The sequence below is a fragment of the Callorhinus ursinus genome, unplaced genomic scaffold (assembly GCF_003265705.2).
Source record: "Callorhinus ursinus isolate GAN/ISIS: 27379988/994484 unplaced genomic scaffold, GSC_fseal_2.0 scaffold1, whole genome shotgun sequence".
In the NCBI taxonomy this organism is placed as follows: Eukaryota; Metazoa; Chordata; class Mammalia; order Carnivora; family Otariidae; genus Callorhinus; species Callorhinus ursinus.
Window position 1 is genome coordinate 103771841 of NW_027397063.1, and position 26631 is coordinate 103798471.

At 40.3% G+C, this 26631-nt stretch overlaps 1 pseudogene; it reads right to left on the minus strand.

The window, feature by feature from the left end:
- Positions 1-11468: 11468 nt before the first annotated feature.
- Positions 11469-12878, minus strand: LOC112830689 (elongation factor 1-alpha 1 pseudogene; annotated as a pseudogene).
- Between the last annotated feature and the right edge of the window lie 13753 nt (positions 12879-26631).

A 26631-nucleotide genomic window follows, 5' to 3' on the forward strand; every position in this document is an offset into this window, starting at 1 on the left:
ATGACCTGAGCCGAAGGCAGTCGCTTAACCAACTGAGCCACCCAGGCGCCCCAGAAATTTTTAATCACTAAAAATAAGTTTTAAAAGACAGAACTTAAAGGCTGATCATATCAGTGAGCTTTCGTGCAGGTCAGTTTTAACTTTCACGCATTTATTATTTCTTTTTTAGCCTGTTTATTGAGCTCTTACGTATCAGGCACAAGCTCGCTAACTAAGAACAGTCGATATTTGGGCGGATCTCTTAAAGGTGTAGGCAGCTGGTGTGATATGTGCTTACCCTGTGCTGATTCCGGCTGCCCTTCCCCTGTCAGTGGTGGAGTCCAGAAGCCTGAGTTCAAGCATAAACCTCACTCACTTGAGATCGAATGACCAGCTCCAAATCACAGAAAGTCAAAGCTACAATGCACTGTTTTCCTTTCATAGACTTCGAAGACTGAATTACAATTGCAAAAAAAATCTTTTTAATAAAAAATCAAAAATAGAAAACCTTCCCACCTAACTATAGTAGTTCAACCTAGAAGGTACAGAAGACATCCTAGAGGTCCTTGGTGGTCTTCATAGTACCCACTATGGCATGAGGCATATTGCAGAGGCTCAGTATTTTTTTTTTAATTGAGATCAGTATTACTGCGATTACCCATGTGTATATCGAAGCTTTTAGCAGGGTTATAAACCAGAGCTTCTCTAACTTTAATGTGTATGTGAATTATCTGCTGTCTTGCTAAAATGCAGATTCGGATTTAGAAGGTCTGGGGTGTGGCTTGAGATGCTGCTTTTCTAACAAGCTTCCAGGTGATGTTGGTGGTCCTATCCTAGGACATCCATAGGGTCCTAGGATCATACACTGAAGCTGTACACATTTATTAGTATATTTATTTGGGGCCAAATAGATGTCCTCCCTTTGACTTCCCACTGGCTTTGCCCTTTGTGGGGTATTTCAGATAGTTGCTACTTGCTCTAGTAAACTTCTATTCTCGAGACCCCCAATTGGGGCTTTCAGCAGGTTCTGGGGTTGGAAGAGAGCTCTCATCATTCTGGCTTGTGCTGTTTTCTGCATGCTTTAAGGCGGTAGTTCTCAAAATCTGAGCCCCTTAAAATTCATGCTGAGGACCACTAGGAGGGCCCTCCTAGACTCAGCGGTCTGTCTTCCTGCCTTACTCATGCATTCCCTACCGCATTCCACGGCTGTTATTCCAATTCTTTTCCACATTCTTGGAGCACTGTCCTCTCCCCCTACACCCCACTCCTTTGCATCCTGTCATCTCTCCTCCCACTTTGTGGAAATGGAGGCCCCAGTTTCTCCATCCATCTTCCCTTTAGGCTTATGGTATTTTTATGCCAACACTCCCTCTTCAACCCACATCTTATCCTTATTTCTTATCCATTCATTTCTATGATCTTTCTCATCAGAAAGTTAATTTCTTCACCTGTGCTTTTCCAAAAACACTTTGCAGGGAAACAGAGCTTGTATAGAAACCTTGGATTATTAGAACTTGCAGTTCTGTCGATTACACGTGCTACGTGGCCCCTGGCAGGTGTGGACACCATACTTACTTGGACCAATTGCTGAACAACCAAATGTTAAAATCAATATTCAAAATTGTGGCCAAAGCCAAAGATCAGCTTCATAAAATAAACATGAGGGATAGAAGAATGAATCTGAAACTTGACCAACAAACTTAATGATCATCACAATTGCATTATTTGAACTTTTAGTAGACTGGAGTTAGAAGTCTGGCTAGAGCAGTAAGTACTCAACACTGTCGGCTCCTGGATTTCTGCTGCCGCAACCAGTATGCTGCACGTTCTTTGACACTAAATAGCTGCTCATTTTAACTGAAGCTAGTGGAGAAACAAGATATTCGGCGACACCTCACTTTTATCTAATACTTACTTTTTTTCTTCATGCCATTTCTTTTTTCAAAATAAAAATTATACATCTGTAAGGGGTGCAAAGGATGATTTGATATACAACATAGTGAAATGATTTCTATAGTCAAGCTAATGAACATATCTTCTCCTCACATAGTTACCGTTTTGGGGTTTTTTTTGGTCATGAGAGCACTGAAATATACTCTCTTTGCAAAATTTCCAGTATTCAGTACAGTATTATTAACTATAGTCATTATATTGTCCATTAGGTCTCTATTCTTCCTACCCAACTGCGAAATCTCTCCATTTCCTACACTTCCCCAGCCCCTGGTAACCACCATCCTACCCACTGCTTCTATGTATTCAATATGTAGATCCTATGTATAAGCGAGCTCATGCAGCTTTTTCTTTCTGTTCCTGGCTTATTTCGTAAGCACAATGTCCTCCGGGTTCATCCACATTGTTGTAAATGACAAGATCTTTTTCTTTTTTAAGGCTGAATAATAATTCTTTATATATATATTTACAAAATATGGAATCATATTTTGGAATCATACCCTGTCTGGATCGAAGGTGATTTATCATAGATGTCATTGTATGATTTTGGAGTTTCTCCTGCCCATCACATTTTGAAGTGGTTAAAGTTATTCTTAGGCTTTGAATACATCCCCCTAATACATAAAGAATTTCCAAATGGGACTTTTCCTTGAAGGGTGTATGGCTTAAATGGAATTTAAATAACCATGAGTGAAATGCAATTCTGAAAAGTTATTTTATTTAATGTCATGAAAGTTAGCACACCAATCTGTTCCACAAGGTTAGCATTATTGCATAAACTATCAGTTGGTTTCCCTATTCATCTGTTTAGTAGTTCTTTTTTCCTTAATTTTTAAAGATTTTATTTATTTATTTGTCAGAGAAGAGAGAGGGCACAAGCAGGGGGAGCAGAGGGAGAAGCAGGCTCCCTGCTGAGCAAGGAGCCCAATGCGGGACTCGATCCCAGAACCCTGGGATCATGACCTGAGCCGAAGGCAGGCACTTAACGGACTGAGCCACCCAGGCGTCGCTGTTTAGTAGTTATTAGTAATTGCTTTTGTATATAAAATAAACAACTTTCACAATCATGAGTATTTTGACATTTTACCCTTACAATTGTAAATATATATACTTATGTCTTAGCTGTCCAACAGAACGTGAATGAAACGAGCACGTGAGGAGACTCTCCACTGAGTGGGAGATCTAAGTTACAGCTGGAAGGTTTCCCTATATTTAGAAGTGAATATTCAGGTATAAGATATCTAAATGAAAGGACATGCTGTGGCAGATAGTTTTTTCTAAAGACGACTATACCAATATGTATTCCCCGGTACTCTTCTCATAACCTGAGAAAGATAAGTCAGATCTATGTTTCTTCCCCTTGAACCTGGGTAGAGGTGACACTGAGGCCAGGTTATAAAAGGCAATATGACCTCTGCCTGGTTCTCTCTCTTGGGACTCTTGCCCTGGGATCCTATCTGCTGTGTTGTTAGGAAGCCTCCCTGTGAACACTCTGGCTAACGGCTATGTGCCGTGCTCACAACCAGCATGTACTGCCAGACACATGTTTGAATAAGCTTTTGATGATTCTGGGCCTGTCTTCCAGCTGAGGCCCCAGACATCGTGAAGCAGAAACACCAGAAGCTATCCCCCTATGCTCTGCCTGAATTCCTGACCTATAGGAAGCAGGAGATAGAATATATAATATTGCTTTAAACCACTAAGTTTTTCTTTTCTTATTTATTTTTAAAGATTTTATTTGTTTATTTGACAGAGAGAGAGAGAGCGAGAGAGCAAGAGAGCACGAGCAGGGGGAGGGGCAGAGGAAGAGGGAGAAGCTGACTCCCCACTGAGCAGGGAGCCAGATGTGGGACTCAATCCCAGGACCCTGGGATCATGACCTGAGCCGAAGGCGGACACTTAACCAACTGAGCCACCCAGGTGCCCCTATTTTTTATTTTATTTTTTTTAAGGTTTTATTTATTTATTAGAGAGAGAGCATGAGTGTGCGTGCGAGCACAAGCAAGGGGAGGGGCAGCGGGAGAGGGACAAGCAGACCCCCACTGAGTGGGGAGCCCGAGGCACCTCTCAATCCCGGGACCCAGAGATCATGACCCAAGACAAAGTCAGACGCTTAACTGACTGAGCCACCCAGGTGCCCCTGAATTATTTTTTTTTAATTTTTATTTTTTAGTATGTCCCAAGGCAGTTTCTGGGAGATACTTATACTAAAAAATTACTTGTTGTTTATGCAAACTTTGAATTTAACTGGGCATCCTGTATTTTTATTTGCTATCTGGCAACCCTACCTGCAATATGAATCTATGGGGAAGCTGCACTCTCACATTCATTGAATACCTGCAACACTAGGGAAGCCACAAATGCAACTGCAGACCTAGGTATTCAGCTTATCTAAAGCTGAAGACCAAGCAGAAAACGGACAGTGGCTGAGTGCAGCTGGGACTGAACGTCCTTCCCCCTGTGGCTCACAAGTTCTCTCTGATCCCCAGGCCCATTTCTATGATTTTTTTCAATTAGAGCTGATAAATGGCTGCAGAAAGCTATTTTTAAATGCAAAGAATATTCTGAAAATATTATGTCTTTACTTTCTTTTGGTTTTACTATGCAACTGACCATCATGTATCTTAAGACTACTTCTGATAAAACTGCTGTTCATCTGCAGTCATACTATTAAACGGAGACTCTTTCTCCTTCAATTTCTATATATGAGCAAAGGTGATGTTGTGGGGCTCCACATTTTAAAACAGTTCTTTTTCTTTAAATTTTTTTTCTTTCCAGTAAAGAAAAGCAAATGAAACAAGATGATGTATAGGGATTTGCTTCCAAATAACCACTGGCGTGGCTGGGTGTTAAACCATAGCATTGGCCGGGGCTGGGAATTTGGTGGCTGGGAAACTGGTGATGGCTACTTGGGGTTTGCTTTCCTATTCTTTCTACTTTTATCCATGTTTGAAGTTTTCCATGATAGAGAGTTAGAAGGAAGGAAGGAGCTGTATAAACATATAACATAGCTAAGACTAATTTATGCTGTAGAATCAGAGACTGATACAAGTGCAAAGTCATCTAGCCCAAACAGTTATATTGTAGATGACATAAGGGAGGTCTGGTGACATAGTGACTAAATCAAGAGCCACACATGCAACACTTGAACAGAAGCCTTTGAATTCCATGCTAGTTTTTCACACAGGTCACACTACGCTGTATTCTTTAATCTTTCCTGTCTCATATATCATCATTTTACGATCATAAAATATTTGGAAGCTATTTTTAAACAATTATGTTCCCTTGACTCTCAATGGGAATGCATGAATTCATTTTTCTTTTCCAGAGGAAGATTTAAGGAAGTTTATCAACACTTGAATATAATATAATAAAACACACAGACACCCTAATAAATAATGAGTGATCAAAATGATCTAAAAGGACAAGTGGGTTCAGAAACTCAAATAGAACCCAGGACTAAAGTTAGTAGTAGTCAACAAATTCATACACACTAGAAAGTGGCAGGATAATAAGAAAAAAAGTTGCCCACGACATCCGGAATGGATTTGACTTTCACAGCCAGTTGTCAATACTATCACAAGGTGGTCTGATGCCCATGGCATCATTTTGTTCTCCTGTTGGACAGAAACAATCTTACAGATATCTATATCAAATGAGGTCACTCTCAGACCATGACCGAGACAAAAATAAGGTCACCGTGTAACAAAAAAACACTAAGCATCCCCCTTGCCCCCTGACTGGGTGACTCTCTAGTCTGTCCTCCTTCCAGAGAAGACCTGTTGGGATGTCCAACCATAGAACTGCCTCCATTTTCTGACAATCCAGACGAAGCCCCTGCTTCCTTAGACCCTCCCCCAAATTACCCAACTGAAGCTCAAATTCTTTACTAGCTTCTTTCTGACACCCTCTTACTGAGATGCTCCAGGTTCCTCCATGTGTGTGTGTTCCCCTCACAGCAACCCGTAAAAAAAACCCAACTTGCTCAAGGTATTCCTAGTGGTCTTTGTCCGAAGAACATTGATAAAAGCAAAGCCAATTATCTGTTAGTGCCATTTCTTACATGAGACAATAAACAATGTCCTCAGAAATGCTTATCTTTTGGGACGTCTGGGTGGCACAGTCAGTTAAGCGTCTGCCTTCAGCTCAGGTCATGATCCTGGGATTGAGTCCTGCATCAGGCTCCGTGGGGAGCCTGCTTTTCCCTCTCCCTCTGTCTGCCACTCCCCCTACTCATGTGCGCACGCACTCTCTCGCTGACAAATAAATAAACAAAATCTTAAAAAAGAAAAAGAAATACGTATCTTTTTGCTCTTTAGAGAGTGCATGTGAGTGTTCATTTGTGGAGTATTTGGGGAGGGCAGTAGTAAAGCAGGGCTAACTTTATGGTGCTTTCTTGTGTCAGTATCTTTCAGACTGAAAATCAGTAATTACTGACAGTTAAGAGTGCCCAGAGTATTTTCAGGTGTGATAACGTATTTTAGTTGTGTGTTGGTTTTGCTTTGTTTTGTTTTGTTTTTTAAGCACTTACCTTTTAGAGATAGACCCTGAAATCCATCCAGGAGAGAGGGGAAGTGGGTGGAGGTGAGGATGGAAAGACTGGTCATGAGTTGATAATAATCAAAGCTGGGGGATGAGTATAACAGTTCATTATGGTGTTTTCCTTACCTTTAAAATTTTCCATAATAAAAAATAAGAATAAAAAGATTCCTGGAGTCCGGTTGCCCATCTGCGTTTCCAGTTTGGGGAGCCCCAAGGCTAAATGAGGCTGTGTCTGAATATGTTGAGAATCAAGGTATTGGAATTTAGTAGAGGATTCCAGAGTTATATGTGGGTGTGGAGGTGACGCAAGGACAGACTTTTGAAAGATGTTGTCCAAAGACGTTTGGATTTTCAGGGAGATTTTAAACCAAACGGACGACTACAACTGTAACATCCATCAGACAGGGCTGGGTAGCCAGGGATGAGGCAGCTGGGAAGGAATGTGAGATGTGAGAACAACACAGCAAGAAGGTCTGGAATGGTAAGTGAGTGTTCAAACCTGGAAATGTTCCTTTAGTCGAGCCTTGCATGCTTCAGGTCATATCTACTGCTGTAGAAGGGGTTCTGAAAGGTTACATTTTACCTGCTTGAGTCACAGATTCCAATCATTTCACTTTTCTTAAGTTGGATAAAGAGATCTCTAAGGTCTGCCAGTTACAAATCAAACACTGTTTTTGAAAATAAATTTTTAAAATTTCTCTCCATATAAATGGGTTTGCCTTCTTTTACTTCTAAATTGTTCTGGAAAGAAGGAACGATTCATTCATTCAAAGGATATTGTTGAGCACCTGGTATGTACGAGGCACAGACCTATATGCTGGAGATAAATGGCACCTGACTCTATAGAGTTTAGGGTCTAATCGGGAAGAGAGAAATGAGTCTAACAATCTTTCAAATATAAAGATAAAATTAAAGTAAGTGCTTTGAAGCCCTTACAAGGAGTTATTAAAGTAAAGTACAAGGAGTTATTAAAGCCTATGACTTATTCTAGTTGGAAGAATTACCTGTGTAAGTGACCTCTTTGGAAGCTGGGATTACTGGGAAAATGGAAGGTTATAAGGCTGTGCCAAGAAATGAGACTAAGAGCAGGCTGTTGGTCTGACTGATCAAAAGCCTTGGTTTTTACTCGGAAGACAAGACGATGAGTGCAAAGTGACATGTTCACCTGGGGGATGAAATTTGTGGGTACAAAGAGTCCCTACAGTGACAAAACCATCTTAGCTAACAAAAAATGTCATGATCTGATGCATTCACTGAATTTGCCCTCCACTGAGGAGCCAATTTCAGTGGTAGGAACTCAGAAGCCTGAGGCATGTGGTGAATGATTCCTGTCACACAAAAACTATCAGCTGAAAAGAATAAAATCATACAAGTAAAAATCTTGCGTTTTTATCCACATGAAACTCATGTATTGTGTTCATTGGTAGCTTATCTCCAAAGATGTTCAGCATCAACCAATTCCTTCCCTTTGTGTATGTATGTGCTACTTCCCCATTGAAAGGTCGAATCTGTTCCTCTTCTTCCTCAAATCTGGGCTGCTGTGTGGTTGCTTCATCATCAGAAAGTGGCAGAAGGGACTCTGGACCATTTCTAGGCTCAGGTTGTAAGATCTCTGACAGCTTCTGCTTTCTTTTTCTTGGAACCTTGAGCCACCTTGTAAGAAGTCTAGCTAGACTGCTCTATGAGAGAAAGGTGCCATGCGGAGAGCCACTGAGATACCAGAAGAGGGTGTGAAGAAACCATGTTGGCCACCCAGCCCGCACAGGAGAGGACTCAGCTGTTCACTTACCATTATTACACAAAAACAAGCCAACTAGGTTGACCCAACCCATGAAACCATGACAATCAATACTACATCATTTTAAGACACTATGTTTTGGCAATAGGTAACCAGAAATCACCTTTTTAAAAAAGATTTTATTTATTTATTTGACAGAGAGAGACACAGCTTGAGAGGGAACACAAGCAGGGGGAGTGGGAGAGGGAGAAGCCAGCTTCCTGCGGAGCAGGGAGCCCGATGCGGGGCTCCATCCCAGGACACTGGGATCATGACCTGAGCTGAAGGCAGACGCTTAATGACTGAGCCCCCCAGGCGCCCCCAGAAATCACCTTTAACTCCCAGTCCCTATAGGGAGTATAGCTGGTGCTCCACAAATGCTTGTTAGGCCAAATTTGAGTTGAAATGTCTTTTGTAGAATCTCCCAGATCCCTCTAAATTTCACTGCAGCTTTTAGTATGGGGCAATGGGGAAAGTTAGCAGAATGGGGTGAGTTGTCTTGCACACACTTCTATGGGACATGTGTGAAATGACAATGGTCAAGGCAATATTCATATTTACTGAGTCTCTGTGATGAGCCAGGGACAGTATTGTGCACTCCACACGAGCTATCCCATGTCATTCTCAAAGCAACCGTTCAAAGGAGGTGATATAATCTTCCTCATTTTATTTTTATTGTTTTTTTTAAAGATTTTACTTATTTATTTGAGAGAGAGAGCACAAAGGGAGCGAGAGAGGGAGAAGCAGACTCCTCGCTGAGCAGGGAGCCCAACATGGGGCTCCATCCTAGGACCCTGAGATCACAACCCGAGCCAAAGGCAGAGGCTTAATTGACTAAGCCACCCAGGTGCCCCTAATTTCCCCATTTTAGAGATGAAAAAACTGAGGCCACAAAGTTGCCGAGTGGCAACTTTGGCCTGATGGATCCATTTGATTTCAGTGCCAGTTACCTTGCCTAGCATGTGCACTTTTATCTGGAGGGAATTCATTGGAAGTTACTGAAAAGTTCCTATGATGCAGTGGCAAATTCTTGGCAATTGTCCCTTGGAGCCTGAGCCTGACCTCCTCTTCTTCATGTGAGGGTGGGGAGCGGTGTATTTGAAGGTGGAGAGGATATGATAATGGCTGTATTGGAGTTCACCCCTGCTCCCCGGGGTAACAACCGGGCACTGGCCCCTCCTTGCTATCCACAGACATGCTCTCTGGCATTAAGTATCACCCAGGTCAGAGCTACAGGAAGCTCTGTCTGAAAGCTAGAACATTCCCAGATCGTGGAGGAGGCCAAGAGAAACAGTCATGAAGTATGGAGAGGGGAGGAGGCCAGCGGAAAAATGATCTGCCACATTCTTTCAGACCTCCAACCAGGCAGGAGGCTCCACTCCCTGAACACCACTCCTAAACCTCCCAGGTGGCGCAGTCTCCTCCCTGGGCCCAGAGGCTTCCCTGAGGCAGGGAGGGAGGCGAAGTCATCCAGGTGAAAAGCTCCGGTTCCATCAATCTTCCCCTTAGCTTTAGGTGCTGATAACTAGCTTGGCAATACCGCGGACAAACTTTCTGAAACCTCAGCATTCTTCAGCACAGAACTGGCTGTCATCCAACTTTAGGGCTTGCAGAAGGATGTGTGTTGATACGCTTGTGATATTCTTAAGATGTCTTCTTCCTACCCAGGCAGTTTTTTCCTTTCTGAGGGCTTAGCCTCCTTCTTCCTGCTTTTAGTCATCTTTTCTCCTCTCTCTCCACAATTAGGTTCAGGAAAGAAAAACACAGAGAGACTCTGTTCCATCTTGTGGAGTTGAGAATCTCCTTGGGAAGAATCTTGAAAGGAGGAACCCAATGTTTGTTGACCGAATTAAGTAATGTTATGTTGCTCATCTGGAAAGAGAAGTAAAACTAGCATCAAAAGGGCTTAAAACACCACTGCACACCAGGGAAACTAGTACTGAACATCTCCTGGGCCCCAAGTATTATACTAAGCACGTTAGCTCAATTCTCACAAAAATTCTGTGAGCTAAGTGTTACTTTATTTCCATTTTACAGATTAAGAAACTGAGGATCAATAAGTTAAATAATTTCTAAGTAGCTTTTGGTAGTTCTTTAATCATCTTTTCAATCTATTATATGTGGTTGCTGTATATTCTAGTTTTCCATTTCTTCTCTAGCTAATTTTGGTTACTTATATTTGCTAGGTAATGGTTCATTTCCTACAGATATTTAAACTTGCTACCATAGGAGCACCTGGATAGCTCAGTCAGTTAAGCGTCCAATTCTTGATCTTACCTCAGGTCTTGATCACAGGGTCATGGGTTCAAGCTTTGCATCGGGCTCCATGCTGACTGTGGAGCCTGCTGAAAAAAAAAGTTGCTGCCATAGTTTTACATCTTGTATTTACTTTGGTTTTTTTTTCTTTAACTCTGCAAATCAACTTAATTGCAACATGATTTGCATATGACAAAATATGCTTATATATCTTTTTAAACTATTTAATCCAATACATTATGACAAAGATCTACACAAATGTCTACATCTATATTGTCTATATTGGTGCAATCATATATAGTACTTTTCCATAACCCCAGAAGTTTCTTTTTGCTTTTCTGCAGTCAACCCCCACCATCTGGCCCTGAGCAGCCACTGATCTGCTCTCTGTCACTTTAAAATCTGCTTTGTCTTTTCTAGACCTTCATATAAATGCAATATACTACATGCCCTCTTTTGTTTGCAGTTTGTTTGTTTTGGTGAGTTTAATGGTTTTAGATTCATCCATGTTGTTGCATGTATCAGACGTTTGTTTCTTTTTATTGCCAAGTGGCATTCCATTAAATGAATACACCACAATGTTTATCGCTGTCTTGTTGTTTTCAGCTTTTGACTTCTATGAATATGTTATGTGTTCATAACAAATCTCCACAAAACTTAGTGATCTATTTTTTTAAAATTTTCTTCCTCATTAAACTTCTGTTTTAATGGGGCTTAAAATTCTGTGACAGATTTTTGGTCAAGTTGTTTCCATTAAAAAGTACTGATTTTAAAAACTAATGACTTAAAACTGCCACACACACACACAAAACCCAAATGGTCCACAAAATAGTCTCCTTTCCTTCTGAAGATTTTATGATGCATTGTTATCATGAACGAGTCTTTTACTATTAAACTTAAGTGGCCAGCTGACGCAAACAGTTCTGAGACTGTGCTTTCACCACTGATTAAGACTGGGGGTGGGGCAGGTATTGGGGATACTATTCATTTAGCCTTCTGAGCTTTCTGGGCAGACTTGGTGACCGTGCCATCTCCAGCTGCCTTCTTGTGCACTGCTTTGATGACACCCACAGCAACCCTCTGTCCCATGTCATGAACAGCAAAGCGGACCAGAGGAGGATAGTTAGAGAAGCTCTCAACACACATAGGCTTGCCAGGAACCATATCAACAATGGCAGCATCACCAGATTTCAAGAACTTGGGACCATCTTCCAGCTTTTTTCCAGAACGACGATCTATCTTCTCCTTCAGCTCAGCAAACTTGCAAGCAATGTGAGCTGTGTGACAATCCAGCACAGGTGCATATGCAGCACTGATCTGGCCTGGATGGTTCAGGATAATCACCTGAATCGTGAAGCCAGCTGCTTCCACGGGTGGGTCATTTTTGCTGTCACCAGCCACATTGCTGCGACAAACATCTTTGACGGTTCAGTTCTTGACATTGAAGCCCACATTGTCCCCAGGAAGAGCCTCACTCAAAGCTTCATGGTGCATTTCAACAGACTTTACTTTACTTGTAACATTGACTGGAGCAAAGATGACCATCATGCCAGGTTTAAGGACACCAGTCTCCACTTGGCCCACAGGGACAGTACCAATACCACCAATTTTGTAGACGTCCTAGAGAGGCAGACACAAGGGCTTGTCAGTTGGACGAGCTGGTGGCCGATTGCAACCCAGAGCTTCAAGCAGTGTGGTTCCACTGGCATTCCCATCTTTACGGATGACTTTCCATCCTTTGAACCGAGGCATATTAGCACTTGGCTTCAGCATGTTGTCACCATTCCAACCAGAAATTGGCACAGTGTTGGGGTTGTAACCAATTTTCCTAATGTAGGTGCTGACTTCCTTAATGATTTCCTCATATCTCTTCTGGCTGTAGGTGGGCTCAGTGGAATCCATTTTGTTAACACCAGCAATTAGTTGTTTTACACCCAGTGTGTAAGCCAGAAGGGCATGCTCACGGGTCTGCCCATTCTTGGAGATACCGGCTTCAAATTCACCAACACCAACAGCAACAATCAGGACAGCACAATCAGCCTGAGATGTGCCTGGAATCCCGTTTTTGATAAAGTCTCTTTGTCCTGAGGCTTCAGTGATGGTCACATAATACTTGCTGGTCTCAAATTTCCACAGGGAGATATCAATGGTGATACCATGTTCACACTCAACTTTCCGTTTATCCAAGACCCAGGCATACTTGAAGGACCCCTTTCCCATCTCAACAGCCTCCTTCTCAAATTTTTCTATAGTTCTTTTGTCAATCCCACCACATTTGTAGATCAGATGACGAGTAGTGGTAGACTTGCCTGGATCTACGTGTCCAATGACGACGATGTTGATGTGAGTCTTTTCCTTTCCCATTTTGGTTTAGGTTGAGCAGTACTTTTCACAACTGTGTTCTGGCAGCAGACCCATTGCGAAAAAGAAAACTTAGTGATTTAAAAAGGAAATATTATTATATCACAGTTTCTATGAGTCAAGAGTTTGGGTCTAGCTCAGCTGGGTGCTTCTGCCTCCAGGTCTCCCACAAATCTGTAAGCAGGGTGTTGGCCAGGCTGCTCATTCTTCTCTTGACAGTGTTTGGCAGGATTCCGTTTCTTGAGGGCTATTAGACTGAGAGCCTCAGTTCCTCTCTGGCTGTTGGTCAGGGGCCTCTCTCAATTTCTTGTCATATGGGTCTCTTCAAAGAGAAGCTCATAATATGCCCAAGGGCTTCATCAGAGTGAGTGAGGAAGGGAGTAGGAGAGAGCAAAAAGATGAAAACCAGTCTTTTTGAACCTAATCTCAGAAGTGGCATCCCCTCACTTTTGCCATAATCTCTTTGTGAGAGATAAGTCACTAGCTTCAGCTCACACTCAAGGGGAGGGTGTTCATAAAGGCATGAATTCTAGGAGGCGGAGATCACTGGGATCCATGTGAGAGGTTGCCTTCCACAGACTGCTATGAACATTTGTGTACAAGTCTTTGCGTGGACATGTTTTCATTTCTCTTGGTTAAATACCTAGAAATAGAATTGCTAGGTCATATGGACACCTTGTAAGAAATTGTCAGATAATTTTCTCGGGTAGCTGTATCATATTACACTGCCATCAGCAATGTGTGAGAGTCCTAGCTGCTCTACAAGCTTGACAACACCTCGTACTGTGAGTATTTTCAATTTTGGCCACTGGAACGGATATGAAGTGGTATACTTTTGTGGTTTGAATTTGCATTTCCCTGATGACTAATGATTTGAGCATCTTTTTATGTGCTTATTGGCCAATTGTATATATCTTCTTTTATCTATTGAAATCTTTTGCTCATTTTCTATTCAGTTGTCTTCTTATTGCTAAATTGCAAGAATTATTTATGTAGTCAAGGTCCAAGTTATATATATAATATATATAAAACATACATATAACATACACACACACACAAACACACACACAGTGTTTGTGTATGTATACATATACACAAACATATACATATACAAATGCATATATATGTATTTGTTCTGGGAAATTAAAAGGACAAAGTTACCACTCCCGAGGCTGGAGGACTTCTCCAGGTTATTAACATGGTTAGAGGACTTTTTCGGTAGCTTCCCTTTATAGCCTTGAGGACAGCCCTCTGAGCCACCAGAGCGTGTAGCAGAAAGTCTCAGTCTAAAGTAAATTGGGGGTTACCTTTGGGCTGCTAGTCCAGCCAGGGGTCAAGTCTTTTAGGACTCTCGCTGACTCTACTCCTGACTCATGGGCTTCTATCAGGCAAATTGCTTCTGTATCACAGTTTACTCCTCTAAAAAATAGCAGTATCATGCCTGAGAGTCTGAGGCCCAATTAATTCTGAAATCATTCATTTTGAGAGTGAGCAAGCTAGTACACATGAAGATTAAAAGGTAGTTATGCTTTGTAGGTTTGATTTTTATTTCTTGTTTAATCATCATTTAACCACAGGGCATTTTTTATATTCACCAACTGATTTTGTGTCTTAGTTAGCCTTCACAAAAACATCATTAGATAGAATTGCATGGAAGGCAAGGAGGCAGAAGGGGGAAGGGGTGAAGCGGAAGTGAGGAGGGGGTCCCTAAGGAGCTATGTGACTTAGGGAGTCACAGAGTAAGTGAGGATTGAAGGGGAGGGCAGACTGTAACCTGGAAGTTTCAGTATCCTTGGCAGGAATACTGCACTTGTCTTCCTGGAGCCTGGTAGCCTCACCACACAGGAGCTGACAGAAAAGTTCAGCTATTCAGGTCAGGTGCTTCCTTAGAATGGGTAGCTGGAAAATTCTGGAAGCCTTTCCATTTCCTATGTCTCACTCCTGAAGCTTGGCACCAGGGGTTGCATTGCTTTAAACAACTATTAAATCAAATAATAATTCTAGTCGCCATTTTGTTTGGAAACCTAAGTGTCTCTGTTCTATCTTTTAGAATCCTCCCCCTACCCACAGGCCTTCTCGAACTGCTTCCCCCTTTGGCTCCTGCTTCCCTAGTTAGAACCTTAATAATACCTGGTTAATACCTCGTCTATGGCACTTAATCGGTTTCCTCCAGATGGCAGAGTTCTTTATGCATTTCAAGTCGTTATGTATGGAGTACGGTCACCACAAATCTCTGTCCTTCCAAAGACTATTAACCAGGATTTATTAGGTTCTCACTAAATCTCAGTCATTGTTCCAAATGCTTAGTATGGATTACAATATTTAGTTACCATGACGACCCTAAGAGGTAGATATTATTATACCCTTTATACAGATGAGGAAAAAGGTACAGAAACTTGCCCAGCAGTGGGAGGTGGGAGGCTGGGATTCAGGCCCAGCCAGTCTGATTCCAGAGTCTTTAGTCTGCTGTAACACCCTGCTTTCCCAATACAGGGCAAGCCCCTGTGTCACCATCACTGAGTTATATAAATACCTAAGGAATTACATTCAATGACAATTTGTGGAGAAGTAGGCAGGCCATTTGTAACCCCTGTATATTTTCACTTTTTAGTGATTGGGCCCTGATTTCAGGAAAATATCTGCAAATGAAACATGCAGGGAAATGACAGAGGTGAGAAGGGCCAAGTGTAGCAGAAAGAACTCTGAAGCTTCGAGGCTGAAATCTGGCTTCAAGTCCCAGCCATGAAACTTCACAGGTTGGAGTCCTCGGATAAGGAATTTAGGCCGGTAGAACTTCACTTTTCATCTGTCAAAAAGAACTAATATTTATACCCACTTCAAAATATTTCCTTTCATTTAAAATAAAATTATAGAAGCTTTGCATTTAAAAATTATTTTAAAAAATGGAATGGAAAAACGAAAACATATCCTCCTGATTGAAATATAATTCCAATTCCAAGAGTAGTGACTTGTGAGTCTTCAGCCGGTTTTCTGTCTTACACATCAGATCTCTGGCTCAGTTTCCAACTTAGCAATTAGACCCAGAGTCCAGATGTCAATGGCAGTTTTATTTTAGTGGGGCCATCTGAAAATGAGTCTTTCTAACTCCCATCTAACAATCAGTCTTTTAGTTTTAAGTTATTCAATCAGAGTCATGTTTAAAGAAAACTATGCTCATATAGAAAAGACCCACTATCTATCTGCCCCTTTCTGTAAGAAAGTCATCTTCTTGAAAATACTTTCTTTGGCCATGGATCTCCAGTAGAAGTTTCCCCTGTGAGAGAGGGATCAAAGAGTAAAAAAGCTGTAACTTTTAAAAATATATGTATCTTATTTATTTATTTGAGAGAGAGATAGCGAGAGAGAGAGAGAGCACAAGTGGGGAGAAGAGGGAGAAGCAGCCTCCCCACGGAGCAGGGAGCCCCATGTGGGGCTCAAACCCAGGACCCTTGAGATCATGACCCAAGCCAAGGCAGACGCTTAACTGACTGAGTCACTCAGGTGCCCTGAAAAGCTGTAACTTTTAAACATTGGAGATCACTGAATAAAAAGAATTGTTAGGACCAAAATGGCATCCTTTCTACAACAAACAACATTTATTTTTCTTCAATTTGTTTTCTCCACCAGGAAAGTGATCATATCAGGAATCGTGAAGTGTCAAAGGGAAAGTATATTTAAACTACCATGAAGTAGAAATATTTAGTCATGGTCTGGCATGGACAACCACTTTGTGCCTGAGGAAGTTAAGAGCACATGTAGTCCGGGGCACCTGAGTGGTTCAGTCGTTAAGCGTCTGCCTTTGGCTCAGGTCATGATCCCAGGGTCCTGGGATTGAGCCCTGCTTCGGGCTCCCTTCTCGGTGGGAAGCCTGCTTCTCCCTCTCCCACTCCCCCTGCTTATGTTTCCTCTCTTGCTGTGTCTCTCTGTCAAATAAATAAATAAAATCTTAAAAAAAATAAAAATTGTTATAAAAGGAAACATGGGGGGCACCTGAGTGGCTCAGTTGGTTAAGCATCTGCCTTCGGCTCAGGTCATGATCCCAGGGTCCTGGGATCGAGCCCCGCATCAGGCTCCCTGCTCAGCGGGGAGCCTGCTTCTCCCTCTCCCACTCCCCCTGCTTGTGTTCCCTCTCTCGTTTATGTCTCTCTGTCAAATAAAGAAAATCTTAAAAAAAAAAAAAACCCCCCATTTAAAAAAAAAAGAGCACATGTAGTCCCACAAACAGTATGGAAGAACAGACAGTAGTAAGTTCTTAAGAAGTGTTAGAAGATGAACAAAATGTAACTGATGTGGCAGGGTGCCTCTTTTCTAACTTGGAATAGTGAGCTTCCCTCACCTATCAAAGTGGGAAGCAGTCTACTCTTTTGGTTTTATGATCTCTCATGCCTGAAGGTTTTCCCAGGTCCTCTCTCTCTCTCTCTCTCTCTCTCTCTCTCTCTCTCTCGGTCTGACTCTGTCTCTCCCTCTTTCTCCTCTTGCTAACAGCCAAATGTGAATCTATACAAAAAGAGCAAATACACACTAGACAGTTTCAAGCCTTTCCTCCCCGAGGCTTGAAATTAATGATGGAGATGACACCAGTCCTACCCCAGCCATCCTCCAGCAGGGCATACACACATAGACACACACTTTAGAATGCATACACAGTGACATCGCAGCGTCAGTCCCTTTTATCAAAGAGAATCCCCCTACATGTGGTGTATTGCAAGCCCTTTAAACTACCGATTGCCTCGATTATAGTAATCAGACAAAGGATGCAGTCAAGTCCAACACAGTCCGTGCACACGGGAAAGGTCCAGGGAGAAAATGTGCATATGACTTTGGACAAGGAATTGGACTGCTTTATTTGTAATAAATTTCATATGCTTTGTGTTATGGGAGATCTAGGTCATTTTCAAGATAAATTTTCAATATAGGCAATTTTCATCTAACAGGATGACTTTAGAAGTCAACCTGCCCCTCCCCGTCTATCATCCCCATCCATCTTTTTGATGTCCTCCCCCACCATGCCCTATCCCACTGTATCAAAGTTCTTTATTACACGGGTAGGTAAATGTCAAATGGGTATTTCAGAACAGGAAAATAAACATTAAAATGCTTGCAGGCTGAGAGAGTTTTGTGCCTTATTAAAAAAAAAATGAGCCCTCCTAGGGCTATTAAAGGGTGGGTGTCCTAAGATCTACCTGTGCTCCCACCTGTTTTTCTCTCCTCATATCTCTTCCCCAGGCTCACATATAGCTCTTCTCTCCTTCAAGTCTCTCGTTCTAATGATGCCACTTGACCCTCAAAAAACCCTATGTCCCACCTCTCCATCCTCCCAGTAATGCCTTGACATTTCTCCGCCTGCTTGTTGCTCGTCTCCCAAGGATATGGCCTCATGCCATGAATGAAGGTGAATGCTGGTCCTCTCATTCTCATTTCAACTCCCTTTCCATCAAAATGTGTCCCCATGGTGCAAAGCATTACATTTCTGTGAAGGCATTTATTTGCCTTAGTGGTATGGGTTTGACCTGTTTGTAAGCGAAGTTTTTAATTTTTTAAAAATTTTTTAAAGAGCTTGTGTGACCATCAAATAAGATCTTAACCCACAGGAAACAAATTTTAAGTACTCAAAAGAGAGAGTTAAAATGGAACAGTGTTTTCGACCTGTGTTTAAAGTTTGCAGTTAGAGATTAGCGACTTGAACTAGAAGTTTAGGATCATTGTCATTACAGAGTTCAGAGCACAAGTAATCATCTTCTTATATGGGCTCAGCATGAGGCAAGGCGAGAGACTACAACACTGGTCAGTGCTTGTTATTTGCACCGTTAGGACTGGAGAACCAGAGAAGAGAGTTGGGGAAGCCAACTTCATCAAGACTACATCTTCAATTCCGATCACACAGCTTTTTGGAAGGAAAAATAAATGAACCCACCTCATTTTACCCCTTCAGCCCTACAAAACCTCAGGCTGCATTGCTACTCTTTCCCTTTACAAATCTCCATGGTGGAAAATCCTTTAGATACCAATTAGACCTACGAGCACATAGGCAATGACACTGTAGGCAGACATGTATGTTTTACTGCTGCTAAAAATAAGGTGAGCAAGCCACACCTCAAGATGACTAGGAACCATGGAGTTTAATTATCTAGGTGTTTTCTGAGAAAAGTCAATTACTTCCATCTCTTTAATTGCCTATTTGTAGCCTTCACTTATTACTGAAGGTTGCATGTACAAATGTCATGGTGCTTGGTTAGCGGAATGTGCTACATGAAACAAGATGGTTTGAATGGAAAAACCTTTCTAATCAAGACCTGAGAGAAAAATGTGTCTAAAACACAGAGAGGCACAACTGGCAACCTCCAGATCCCAAAGAGTTGCTTAAGCTAAGACTTTAGCTTATTATTATTATTGAGTGATTTGAATACAGTTATAAAAGCTGAAGTCTTTATTGCGGGAACATGGGGGCGATGGTACTGCTTTTTTAAAAAAGTTTTTATTTCAATTCAATTTAATTAATATATATTGTATTATTAATTTCAGAGGTAGAATTTAGTGATTTATCACTGAATAACTCCTCGTACTCATTACTTCAAGTGCCCTTCTTAATGCCCATCCCCCAATTACCCCATCCCCCCATACACCTCCCCTCCAGCAACCATCAGTTTGTTTTCTATAGTTAAGAGTCTCTTATGGTTTGTCTCCCTCTCTGTTTTCATCTTATTTTATTTTTCCTTCCCTTCCCCTATGTTCATCTGTTTTGTTTCTTAAACTCCACATATCAGCGAAATCATATGGTATTTGTCTTTCTCTGACTGACTTATTTCAGTTAGCATAATATGCTCTAGCTCCATCCACGTTATCGCAAACGGCAAGATTTCGATCCTTTTCATGGCTGAGTAATATTCCATTGTATATATATTCCACATAAAATTCTAAATTATCTTTGATCCTATTACTACTGGTTGAGAAGTTTGAATGTGCTATTGAACTGAATCAAAGTAGACATATTAAAACTTTAAGATGCAAGGAATTTTTGGGGAGGGGGCTTTCTATTTTTTAGTAGTGGAATCTTCCTGTCACATTTATTCTGTATTCCTTCCAAAGAAACATCCATAGAACATTAAAAATGTAAGGAAACTATGGTTACACTCATCAAAACAAGCATACAGGATTACTACCATGTATTTTCAGTATCTTCAGGAAATTTATTGTATGTGGCAGATTTCGGTTATATGTAGCATAGGCCACTGACTATGAGCTAGTCATATACTTGCCTGCCAACTAATTATGTCATAATTTCTAGAGCTAAAAATCTGTGTACCAGAGCCAGAACCTTTGTGACACTGCAGCATTCTTATTTTGGAAGTGCCATGATTTGATCTATAATGATGAAACTATGTGTGACTCATGTGCTGGAAAGTAGCCGGCTCTCCTCTGCCATGTAGAAGTCTGTTACATGGTAGAGTACACACAAGAGACTACGAAGAATCAATGGAAAAATTAAATGAGTCAACAATATCTATGAGAAAAGATAGAAAGAGTTGAGATGGTTAGGTTCAGAGACAAGAAGGCTAAATAGGAAGTTCAACTTTATGAAGGCTCTACCATTTTGTTGTTGTCTATACTGGGATAGTCACTTTGATTTGCAGAACTGTGTGCCTCTGGAAAGCCATGGCTCAAGGAAACCATCATCTTGCTCTGCAGCATTATAGACGCAGATTCTTATGGCTGTACTGTATTGTGATATCAAGAGCCAAGAATGATGGGGGCCTTAATATGCAAGAGTAGATACGAAGCCATCTACTGGCTTGAATATGGTTTTGTAGTGACTTAATGGATTTCATGTCTAAGTTTGGGTTGTTTCATGTTCGTTACCATCAGTATTACGGAATGCCTACTAAGTGCATAACATTTGGGAAATACCATACCGTCATTTAGCCATCCATTAAACATATTGAAGGAATATAGAAAATGCCAACATTTATTGAGCATTTTTATGTTTTTAAAATTTTATATGTAGTAACCCATTTAATAATTGTAATTACCTTGTGGAGTTGGTACTATTATTATTCCCATTCTATAGATGTAAAAATAGAAAGCTAAATAGCTAAAATAACTACATTACTTAAAAAGGCTAAATTACATCCCTAAACTCATATAAATAGTAAATGGCATAATCTGGATTCAGACCCAGGTATTCTAGATCTAATGTTTGTATTTTTTTTAAGATTTATTTATTTATTATTTTAGAGAGAGAGAGTGGAGGGAGGGGCAGAGGGAAAGGGAGAGAAAGAAGACTCAAGCAGACTCCCCTCTGAGTGCAGAGCCCAATGTGGGTCTCCGTCTCACAACCCTGAGATTATGACCTGAGCTGAAACCAAGAGTCAGATGCTTAACCCACTGAGTCACCAAGTGACCCCTAACACTTCTACTCTTATCTACTCAGCTATATATGATTTTTTAAAGATATATATATATATAGATAGGGCACCTGGGTGGCTCAATTGGTTAAGCGACAGCCTTCGGCTCAGGTCATGATCCCGGAGTCCTGGGATTAAGTCCCACATCGGGCTCCAGACTCAGTGGGGAGCCTGCTTCTCCCTCTGACCCTCTCCCCTCTCACTCAATCTCTCTCTAATAAATAAATAAATAAAATCTTAAAAAAAATTAAAAAGTAAAGTCATTTAAAACTTTACAAACAGAATTTGATAAAATGTAGATGAATTGTAAATGTTCTGAAAGCTGATATTAATTAATAATTAATTCATATTAAATTTATATATTGTTTTTATTGAATTTATTAATTTTATAATAATATTTTATTATAATATAAATTGTATATTCATATATCACATATAAATATGATATAATATAGAATAATTTTATAGTAATATTTATCAATAATTTTATAATAAACTTATAAATTAACAAATTTAATAAAATATATAAAATAAATTAATAAAAATAATTTATTAAATTATTAAAAATAATTAATAATTGCTATGAGGAAAGAATCTGTGAATTCTCTTTTTCATAACCAACAATTACTTCTTTCTTTCTTTCTCTTTCTTTCTTTCTTTCTTTCTTTCTTTCTTTCTTTCTTTTTCTTTCTTTATTTCTTTCTTTTTTCTTTCTTTCTTTCTCTTTTTTTCTTTCTTTCTTTCTTTTTTCTTTCTCTTTCTTTCTTTCTTCCGTTTTCTTTCTTTCTTTCTCTTTTTTCCTAATGACCTTTGTGATTCTTGTTTTACTTGTGAGACATAGTCTTAGTGTTTTGAAACAAAACATCCTACCCTCTTCTCTAGTTATGTTAAAGGGTGGCAATATCTACCACTGCAAAGGTCATTGAACTTGGAAGTATCACGGACTTGGTAGAGACAGCTCTGGCTCTACTGTAAATCATAGTAGGCACATGACTTTCTGGAATAATAAAATCTAGAGATAAGACCTCAGAAGAACATCCTTATAGACAGGAATTCAAAAAGGTCATAAGAAATTGTGAGATCGCTCAGTACTATCTCCTTTTAGAGATCCTTTCACTCTCCTACATAGTAGTCTGTGAATTTTACCCAACTTGACTTCCTTGAGCTGTTAAAGCAGTATCAAGGGAAAAAACGCAAACCATATAAAACACAAGCAGATGTCCAACAAAACCAGAAATCCACATTGTGTTGTATATGTTTAAGTTCCTTGTTTGCTTTAGGAATGAAATAAAATTTCATGAATACAATTGCATCCCCTTGAACTCTTCTGTACTCCTAATTCCCTTCTTCCCTTCCCAGAGTGAATGCTCTCACAAATATGGTATGTATCTTTTAGGTCTGTGTTTTCAATTTTTTTCCATTTTTTAAAATTTTTTTATTTTTTAAAGATTTATTTATTTATTTTGAGAGACTGAGAATGAGAGAGAGAGAGAGCGAGAGCGCGCACATGAGAGGGGGGAGGGTCAGAGGGAGAAGCAGACTCCCCGCCAAGCAGGGAGCCCGATGCCGGGCTCGATCCCGGGACTCCAGAATCATGACCTGAGCCGAAGGCAGTCGCTTAACTGACTGAGCCACCCAGGTGCCCAATTTTTTTTCCATTTTTACATGTAATAATGAAAAATATACACAATCTTCTGGTTTTTAAAAATATTTTATTTATTTATTTGACAGAGAGAGAGAGAGAACGAGCACAAACGGGGATCGGCAGGCAGAGGCAGAGGGAGAAGCAGACTCCCCACTGAGCAAGGAGCCTGATGTGGACTCTATCCCAGGACCTGGGATCATGACCTGAGCCGAAGGCAGACGCTTAACCGACTGAGCCACCCAGGCACCCCAACAATCTTCTGATTTTTAACACTTTACATAAATATTATATTATACATCTCTTTGCACTTCCTTTTTTTAATATTACTCATCATGATGATATAATAGAGTTCATTCATTTTAACTGCTGTATGAGATTACCACATGAATAAAACACATTTTATTAATGCATTTCCTTGACCATGGAAATATGTAATACACCTAATTTTTCTCTTTTTTTAAAAAACATTGTGTTTATAAACAACTCTGCCCTGATTTTTTTATCCTTTTGCACACATGAGGGAACTTTTCTAGAGCATATAGTTAGAAATGGGTATGCTGGGGAATAAGATATGTGCAATTTAAATCTTATCAAAAATTGGCAAATGGTTATTTAAAGTGGCTGATCTAATTTACACTCCTATCATAAATATATAAAATTCCTGTTTACCCATCAGTACTCAGATTTTTAAGATTTTGTCAGTCTGATGGATATTAAATGGTATCTCAGAACCAAACTTCATTTTAAAGTGAATATAAAACCACCATAGAATCAGCACTATAAATTATATTTACAAAGTACTCTGAGGCAGGAAGTTAGAATTTCAACCTGTCTTGCTCAGATTTTCCCATGCTTTGCATTCTGATGATTTTTGGCAAACTATACAGAGATATATTAATTCTCTGCTAAGGACATGTGTAAGTGACTATTTGGCTAGAAGTAGTAGTAAACAACACAGGATAGAACTTAAAATTTTTCAGATGGAATAAAGCAAAATATGTTCATTGCAGAAACATTAGAAAATGCAGAATGTAATGAAGAGGAAAATAGAAAACCTTCCATCCAAAACAAGCACTGAGAGCATTTGTCAGGTGTGGTTCTTTTGTTTCTTTTTTTTTTCCTAGCCATATAAATACATGTCAAGGTTGTTTTTTTTTTCCCCCTCACAAAATTTGTGTCATGAGCATGTTCTTTTTAAATGTATATTTTCAATTGAACAATGAATGTATTGTGAGCATTTCCCATTCCATTAAGTTGTTTTACAAAACATTGTCTTTAATGATGTCATACTTCTCCCTCAGGTGAAGATGACATATTTTATGAAATACATCCCCTAGTTTTAGACATCGCTGCTTTTTCTCTAGGATAAGTTTCTAGAAGTGGTATTCCTGGGTTAAAGGCATGAATGGTTTAAAGAAGGAGTCAGCAAACATTTTCTGCAAAGAGCCAGTAAATATTTTAGGCTTTGTGGGACATAGGTCTCTGTCATACCTATTGTAACGTGAAAGCAACCACAGCCACTACGTAAATGAATGAGCACAGCTGTGTTCCAATAAAGCTTTATCATGGACACTGAAATTTGAATTCTGTGTAATTTTCACATGTCACAAAGTTTTTTTTTTTCAATTTCTTAAACCATTTAAAAATGTAGAAACCATTCTTAGCTTGTGGGCTGTTACAGAAACAGTGGTGGCTGTGGCTTGCCAAAGATTTTGGTCTCAGATTCTATTAGAATATTAGAGCTGGATGAACTCTTAGGAATGAATTAGTACAAGTTTTTCTTTTTAAATATCAGAAAATGAGCGCTAGAGAGTGTAAGCAATTGACTAAGGTGTCTGCATTATTCATGTACACATAGAGCATCAGTACTACATGTCAGAAGAAAATAATTTCATTACCTAATTGGAAAGAACAACAATCCCAAAACATTTAAACAGATATTTCCAACTGAATAAAGGGTGCACAGGATTTCTGTTATTTCTTACAACCGTATATGAATCTACAATTATCTCAAGGAAAATTTCAATAAAAAAGAGATATGTTTAAGCAAAAGAAAATCAAATTTTCTAGAAGCCACATCCTGCTGTAGGAAGAAATCAAGAAACAATCTTTCCTTCTAAACAGAATTTCAAAAATGTTTCATTAGCAATCATTTGATTTCTTGATATAGAAATCAATGCCTGTAAGAGGTAATGACATAGACCTCACAATACCGAGGCCCATGCCAAACAAATTCACATGTACTTAGAAATAAATCCGCCGTGGAGCTTGCAGGGTTCTTTATACATACAGCTTTATGAAGTCTGTTGCAGGGAAGTTTTATAGCTAACTCTTTTTTTTTTTTTTTAAGATTTTATTTATTGGGCTGCCTGGGTGGCTCAGTCAGTTAAGCGTCTGCCTTTGGCTCAGGTCATGATTCCAGGGTCCTGCGATCGAGCCCCGTGTTTGGAGCTCCCTGCTCCATGGGGAGCCTGATTCCCCCTCTCCCTCTGCCTGATGCTCCCCCTGCTTGTGTTCTCTCTCTCTCTCTCTGTCAAATAAATAAACAAAAAAATATGTATATATAAAAGATTTTGTTTATTTTTTGGCAGGGGGAGGAGAAGGGGAGAGGGAGAGGGACAAGCGGACTCTGCCCTCAGTCTGGATCCCAACATGGGGCTTGATCCCAGGACCCTGAGATCATGATCTGAGCCAAAACCGAGTCAGACGCTTAACCAACTGAGCCACTCAGACTCCCCACAGCTAACTCTTATCATGAAGGATAAACCTGTTCAATGAGGGTCACTCTTAGGGCTGTTGGAGGCAGCAGGGATGTCTCTGCACTGTCTTTGCTAGGATACTACAGTCCAGTCACAACACTACTTCACACTGCAACAGAATACCCTGTGACCAGTCATGTCTATAATGGGGCCCAGCCCAACTCCAAACCATCTGTAATGGAAATAAAATATCAGATACCTTATCACTTTGGGTGAGTCTCTTATAGGACACATAGGCCAGTACTGGAGCTCCTAATGGTCAAAAATAGTTTGGAATTTTAAAATAATACATCAAGGTAGGAAAAGGGCTATGGGGTTGGGGACTTCTTAGCATCGAGCAGCACAGATTTCACTCTATCCCCTGCTTTCTAATGTACACTTCTGTGTTCAACTGTGCCTGTCATTCCCCCAGTCCAGACAACCTCAGTTTTGTTTTCTCCAGAACAGTGCTGTCCAATTGCACTTTCTATAATGATGGAAAAGTTCTGTACCATCTATTAAGAGAGTCACCAGCTACATGAGTCTTTTGAGCACCTGAAAGGTGGCTGGTGGAACTGAGGATGTTTAAATTTTTTGATTCTATATCATTTTAGTTAGTTAAAATTTCAGTTCAATTAGCCACATCTGGCTAGCGGCTACCCCATTGGACAGCACAGCTCGAGAGAATTAACCTCCAGCTGAAGTGGGGTAAATTCAGTTTCTGAGGTGCTTACACAGCTTTGCTCCCATCTTGCTTATTTCAGCCTTGTCCCTTCGCCCCACCTCCGGAGACAGCTGGTGACACGTGTTTGTGGGAATTTGGGAGATTCTGTGTTGTAAATTGCCTGGGTACTCAGATTTCCTATTGCAGGCTCAGTATCACGGGTGGAATTGTGTCCTGCCAAATTTCCTAGGTTGAAGTCCTTCCGTTTGTATCTCAGAATGTGACCTTATTTAGAAATAGGGTCTTTGTAGAGGTAA